We start from the raw sequence: 7,674 nt of genomic DNA, 5'->3' as shown, positions 1-7,674 counted from the left end.
AAAGCACTTTGGGTCATCCAGTGGTCGTGAAAGGTGCAAATCTGCCTTTCTTATACCCGAGATAAGCCTGTATATCCCGTGGAGGGATAGAGTAACAGAGAGAGACAGAGTAACGGCGAGCTAGAGTAACGGAGAGCTAGTGTAACGTAGAGATAGTGTAATGGAGAGCGACAGAGTAACAGAGAGCTAGGGTAACGGAGAGATAGTGTAATGGAGTGCGACAGAGTAACGGAGAGTGACACAGTAACGGAGAGATAGAGTAACGGAGAGCGACAGAGTAACGGAGAGCTAGAGTAACGGAGAGCTAGTGTAATGGAGAGATAGTGTAATGGAGAGTGACAGAGTAACGGAGAGTGAAAGAGTAACGGAGAGATAGAGTAACGGAGAGATAGTGTAATGGAGTGCGACAGAGTAACGGAGAGTGACAGAGTAACGGAGAGATAGAGTAACGGAGAGCGACAGAGTAACGGAGAGCTAGAGTAACGGAGAGCTAGTGTAATGGAGAGATAGTGTAATGGAGAGCGACAGAGTAACGGAGAGTGACAGAGTAATGGAGAGATAGAGTAACGGAGAGATAGGGTAACGGAGAAAGAGGGTAACGGAAAGCTAGAGTAACAGAGAGCGACAGAGTAACAGCGAGCTAGGGTAACGGAGAGATAGGGTAACGGAGAGATAGAGTAACGGAGAGCGACTGAGTAACGGAGAGATAGAGTAACGGAGAGATAGAGTAACGGAGAGCAACAGAGTAACGGAGAGATAGGGTAACGGAGAGATAGGGTAACGGAGAGATAGAGTGACGGAGAGGGACAGATTAACGGAGAGCGACAGAGTAATGGAGAGCTAGAGTAACGGAGAGATAGTGCAAAGGAGATATAGTGCAACGGAGAGATAGAGTAACGGAGAGATAAAGTAACGGAGAGCGACAGAGTAACGGAGAGATAGGGTAACGGAGAGATAGAGTGACGGAGAAGGACAGAGTGACGGAGAGGGACAGAGTGTAACTCGTGCTGTCACCCCTCCGGACTGTTGCCCACTTCACCCACCGATGAGCCAGTTATGACCCCACACACGGAGCAGGAAGCAACGTTTGGGATTACTCAGCCACAAAGAGCGAGGCGTGGAATGTGAAACAGCCTCGGAATGTCGAGGGAGCTGAATCATGCTTGGCGCCACAGAGACACACTCATCACTGAGACATTCAGTTCATTCACACCGTCGCATGGGTCCGATCGGATGATCATTAGGCAATCTCTGGTTGTTACTCCCAGCCGACTCTCGCCACACATGCTGACTGACCTGCCCAGACTGTAGGGCGGATGTAAGGGGTGCATAACCCTCGCCTCCCTCACACCAATGCTCCCAATCCTCCTGGAATTACCCTCGGGTGTAGCGAGGGGGGCTTCTAAAGAAGGGACGGTGTAACGGAGAGAGAGAGAGAATGGATACTAATATTTTCCTCAATCGCGAATGGTCGCTCAATAAACTCCACCAAGCTTCATCCACATCATTCTCACTCTCTCTCGCTCTGTCTCACTCACTCACTCTGTCTCACTCACTCACTGTCTCATTCACTCTCTCTGTCTCACTCACTCACTCTGTCTCACTCACTCACTATGTCACTTTGTCTCTGTCTCTCTGTGTCTGTCTCTCTGTCTCACATGCACTCTGTCTCACTCAGTCTCACTCACTCTGTCTCACTCACTTTCTGTCTCACTCACTCACTATGTCACTCTGTCTCTGTCACTCTCTCTGTCTCACTCACTCTCTGTCTCTCTCTGTCTCACTCTCGGTCTCTGTCTCACTCACCCTCTGTCTGTCTCGGTCCCACTCACTCTCTGTCTCTCTGTGTCTGTCTCTCTGTCTCACACTCACTCTGTCTCATTCACTCTCTTGGTCTCTCTCTGTCTCACTCACTCAGTCTCTCACTCACTCTTGGTCTCACTCTGTCTCACTCACTCACTCTCTGTCTCACTCACTCTCTCTCTCTCTGTCTCACTCATTCTCTCTGTCTCACTCACTCAGTCTCTCACTCACTCTGTCTCTCTCACTCACTCACTCTGTCTCATTCACTCTCTGTCTGTCTCACTCTCTCTCACTCAGACTCACTCTGGGTCTCACTCACTTTCTGTCTCACTCACTCTCTCACTCACTCACTATCTCACTCTGTCTCTGTCACTCTCTCCGTCTCACTCACTCTCGGTCTCTCTCTGTCTCACTCACTCACTCTCAGTCTCACTCACTCACTCTCTCCGTCTCACTCACTCACTGTGTCTGTCTCACTCACTGTGTCTGTCTCTGTCTCATTCACTCTCAGTCTCACTCACTTTCTGTCAGTCTCACTCACTCGGTCTCATTCACTTTCTGTCTCACTCAATGTCTGTCTCACTCACTATCTCACTCTCTATCTCACTCACTCTCAGTCTCTCTCTGTCTCACTCTCAGTCTCTGTCTCACTCACTTTCTGTCTCATTCACTCACTGTCTCACTCTCTGTCTCGGTCTCTCTCTGTCTCACTCACTCACTGTGTCTCTCACTCACTCTCGGTCTCACTCACTCTCGGTCTCACTCATTCACTCACTCTCTCTCACATTCACTCTCTCTGTCTCTACTCAGCAAGTTCTGCAACAAACACCCTTATGTTAGTCCCTGAAGTGCGAGGACTCCTGCAGCCTGTCGAACTTGAATAGGGGTGCAGCAGGGATGGGGGGAGGGGGGCGTGGACAGTAGGCCTCAGCACCTCTGGATCAGGGAGTTTGAGGCGAACCCTTTGCCCCTGAGCTGTGAGGGGCCTCAGGGAACAAGCAGAGGCCTCCCTTGCACCCTCCGAGATCTCTACATTCCTTCAATTCTAGCCTCTTGCCCATCCCTCATTATAATCGCTCCAACATTGGTGGCCTGGGCCCCAAGCTCTGAAACTCCCTCCCTAAACCTCTCTGCCTCTCTATCCTCCTTTAAGACGCTCCTTAAAACCGACCTCTTTGACCAAGCTTATGGTCACCTGCCCAAATGGCTCGGTGATAATTGTAATCTGCTAATGCTCTGGTAAAGCGCCCCGGGATGTGGTTGATGTTAAAATGCCCACGTTCTGTCCCACAGACTCTGCAACTCATTCCTCGCATTCCTTCACAAACTAAAATCACCCGTCGGTCCTCGGGGTTCACTAATGGTGGGGATAGGGGTCAGGGCAAAGGCCAACGCACTTAGAAAATGAGAATGAGGCCAATGCAGGTGTCAGATAGAAATCGAATTAGCAAAACGGGCACAAACTGTACATTAACTGTGAAACGTAAGAAACGTTATCCAATGAGAGGTAGTGTTGCTCCAGGTACGATGAAGCACCCCAGCTGCCCCGGTGCTCACCGGACACGGAAGCCTCGAGCGATCGTGGCCGCGGGAGAGGCAGGCAGTCGGGCTGAACGAGCCCCTTGACCGTCTGGCCAGGCCCAGGAGCAGTCCCACAAGGAGGCCCTCTGACCTGCCCGCTCCCCCCCACACCGGGAGCGTGGGACTGAAGTGCAACCAGAGATTGATAGTGGGAGAGGGTTATAGGGGGCAGGGATAGATCAACAACATTTTATCCCATCTCAAACACCCCAAAGTGTCTGAAGTGGAGGGACTTCCGTAGCCCAGGAGAGGGTGCACGAACTGCAGGGAGGGGTATATGGTTCACCCCGACCAGGGGCCAGGCCGGGACCACGCACTTTAAAACCCAGCAGCGCCCTGCAGTCCCGAGCCTTGCCAGCAGAGGGTGATAGGGCCAGGGCACAGCACCATCTGCTGGCAGGGCCAGCGCACTGCAAGGGACAAAGACGGGCCGAAGGATCCAGCCGGATGGGGAAGGTGCTGATCACAATGAGATATTTGGGGCAATTATGGCCCCCGTCCCAAGTTTGGGCTGCGATCAGGGAACAGTAATGAGGATGAGTAAATGAGGAAATCTTGCTACAATTGTACAGGGATTGGTGAGACCACACCTGGAGTACTGCGCACAGTTTTGGTCTCCGTATCTAAGGATATACTTGCCTTGGAGGCGATGCAACAAAGATTCACCAGACTGATTCCTGGGGTGAGAGGGTTGTCCTATGAGGAGAGATTGTGGAGAATGGGCCAATACTCTCTGGAGTTTAGAAAAATGAGAGGTGATCTCATTGAAACTTATAAAGTTCTTACAGGGCTTGACAGGGTAGATGCAGGGAGAATGTTTCCCCCGGGCTGGGGAGTCGAGAACCAGGGGTCACAGTCTCAGGATAAGGGGTCGGCCATTTAGGACTGAGGTGAGGAGAAATTTCTTCACTCAGAGGGGGGTGAATCTTTGGAATTCTCTGCCCCAGAGGGCTGTGGAGGCTCAGTCTTTGAGTATATTCAAGACAGAGATCGATAGATTTTTGGACTCTCGGGGAATTGAGGGATATGGGGATCGGGCAGGAAATTGGACTGGAGGTTAAAGTTCAGCTGTGATCTTATTGAATGGCGGAGCAGGCTTGAAGGGCCAAATGGCCGACTCCTGCTCCTAAACCTTATGTTGTAACCCTTGCCTGCCCAGGCTGTAGCTCTCAGTGTTGCCCAACCCACAGCCAGGAAGCCAAGGTCGACAATCTTTCCTCATCCATATCTGATGGGTTTATTTGACAGAATGAAACAGACATGGGGTCTGTGGGCTGCTCATCCCATACACTGCGAGCCCCTCAGTCAGCATCTTGGCCTCTGGGATGGCCATCAGACAAGCTGCCAGCAGTAGCTTGGTGGGTAACACTTGCCTAATCCAGAAGGCCGTGAACTCAAGTCCCACCCCAGAAGCTGGAGCACAAAATCCAGGCCGACCCTGATATTGGCTCTAATGAACAAAATGTTGAATTATTGTGGGTGGAGATTAGAGATAGTAAGGGGAAAAAGTCACTGGTCGGCGTAGTTTGTAGGCCCCCAAATAATAACTTCACGGTGGGGTGGGTAATAATCAAGGGAATAATAGAGGCATGTGAAAAAGGAACGGCAGTAGTCGTGGGGGATTTTAACCTACATATCGATTGGTCAAATCAAATCGCACAGGGTAGCCTGGAGGAGGAATTCATAGAATGCATACAGGATTGTTTCTTAGAACAGTATGTAACAGAACCGACAAGGGAGCAAGCCATCTTAGATCTGGTCCTGTGTAATGAGACAGGAAAAATAAACGATCTCCTAGTAAAAGATCCTCTCGGAATGAGTGATCACAATATGGTTGAATTTGTAATACAGATTGAGGATGAGGAAGTTGTGTCAGAAACGAGCGTACTATGCTTAAACAAAGGGGACGATAGTGGGATGAGGGCAGAGTTGGCTAAAGTAGACTGGAAACAAGGACTAACCGGTGGCACAATTGAGGACTTTTAAGGAGCTTTCATAGTGCGCAACAAAAATATATTCCAGTGAAAAAGAAGGGCGGCAAGAGAAGGGATAACCAGCTGTGGATAACCAAAGAAATAATGGAAAGCATCAAATTAAAAACCAATGCATATAAGGTGGCCAAGGTTAGTGGGAAACTAGAGGATTGGGAAAATTTTAAGCAATAGCAAAGAATGACTAAAAAAGCAATAAAGAAAGGGAAGATAGATTACGAAGGTAAACTTGCGCCAAACATAACAGATAGTAAAAGCTTTTACAGATATATAAAAGGGAAAAGAGTGACTAAAGTAAATGTTGGTCCCTTAGAAGATGAAAAGGGGGATTTAATAATGGGAAATGTGGAAATGGCTGAGACCTTAAACAATTATTTTGCTTCCGTCTTCACAGTGGAAGACACAAAAACCATGCCAAAATTTGCAGGCCACAGGAATGTGGGAAGGGAGGACCTTGAGACAATCACTATCACTAGGGGGGGGTAGTGCTGGACAGGCTAATGGGACTCAAGGTAAACAAGTTCCCTGGTCCTGATGAAATGCATCCCAGGGTATTAAAAGAGATGGCGGAAGTTATAGCAGATGCATTCGTTATAATCGACCAAAAGTCTCTGGACTCTGGGGAGGTACCAGCGGATTGGAAAGCAGCTAATGTAACGCCTCTGTTTAAAAAAGGGGGCAGGCAAAAGGCAGGTAACTATAGGCCGGTTAGTTTAACATCTGTAGTGGGGAAAATGCTTGAAACTATCATTAAGGAAGAAATAGTGGGACATCTAGATAGGAATAGTGCAATCAAGCAGACGCAGCATGGATTCATGAAAGGGAAATCATGTTTAACTAACTTACTAGAATTCTTTGAGAATATAACGAGCATGGTGGATAGAGGTGTACCGATGGATGTGGTGTATTTAGATTTCCAAAAGGCATTCGATAAGGTGCCACACAAAAGGTTACTGCAGAAGATAAAGGTACGCGGAGTCAGAGGAAATATATTAGCATGGATAGAGAATTGGCTGGCGAACAGAAAGCAGAGAGTCGGGATAAATGGGTCCTTTTCCGGTTGGAAATCAGTGGTTAATGGTGTGCCACAAGGATCAGTGCTGGGACCACAACTGTTTACAATATACATATATGACCTGGAAGAGGGGACAGAGTGTAGTGCAACAAAATTTGCAGATGACACTAAGATTAGTGGGAAAGCGGGTTGTGTAGAGGACTCAGAGACTGCAAGGAGATTTGGATAGGTTAAGGGAATGGGCTAAGGTTTGGCAGATGGAATACAATGTCGGAAAGTGTGCGGTCATCCACCTTGGGGAAAAAAAAAAAACAGTAAAAGGGAATATTATTTGAATGGGGAGAAATTACAACCTGCTGCAGTGCAGAGGGACCTGGGGGTCCTTGTGCATGAAACCCAAAAAGTTAGTTTGCAGGTGCAGCAGGTAATCAGGAAGGCGAATGGAATGTTGGCCTTCATTGCGAGAGGGATGGAGTACAAAAGCAGGGAGGTCTTGCTGCAACTGTAGAAGGTATTGGTAAGGCCGTACCTGGAGTTCTGCGTGCAGTTTTGGTCACCTTACTTAAGGAAGGATATACTAGCTTTGGAAGGGGTACACAGACGATTTACTAGGCTGATTCCAGAAATGAGGGGGTTACCTTATGATGATAGATTGAGTAGACTGGGTCTTTACTCGGAGTTCAGAAGGATGAGGGGTGATCTTATAGAAACATTTAAAATCATGAAAGAGATAGACAAGATAGAGGCAGAGAGGTTGTTTCCATTGGTCAGGAAGACTAGAACTAGGGGGCACAGCCTCAAAATACGGAGGAGCCAATTTAAAACCGAGTTGAGAAGGAATTTCTTCTCCCGGAGGGTTGTGAATCTGTGGAATTCTCTGCCCAAGGAAGCAGTTGAGGCTAGCTCATTGAATGTTTTCAAATCACAGATAGATAGATTTTTAACCAATAAGGGAATTAAGGGTTACGGGGAGCGGGCGGGTAAGTGGAGCTGAGTCCACGACCAGATCAGCCATGATCTTATTGAATGGCGGAGCAGGCTCGAGGGGCTAGATGGCCTACTCCTGTTCCTAATTCTTATGTTCTTATGACCCTCCCAATACAGGACAGAGGGAGCGCTGCACTGGCGGAGGGGCCGTTTTTCAGGTTAGATAGTGAACAGAGGCCCCAGCTGCTCTCAGGGGGACGTAAAAGATCCCACGGCCACTATTTCGAAGGCGAGCAGGGAAGTTTTGCACAGTGTCTGGGGCCAATATATGGCTGCCGCGTTTCCTACATTACAATA

Source organism: Pristiophorus japonicus, chromosome 22 (genome assembly GCF_044704955.1).
Source record: "Pristiophorus japonicus isolate sPriJap1 chromosome 22, sPriJap1.hap1, whole genome shotgun sequence".
In the NCBI taxonomy this organism is placed as follows: domain Eukaryota; kingdom Metazoa; phylum Chordata; class Chondrichthyes; family Pristiophoridae; genus Pristiophorus; species Pristiophorus japonicus.
The sequence above is the reverse complement of the archived record's forward strand: the minus strand, read 5'-3'. Positions refer to the sequence as shown.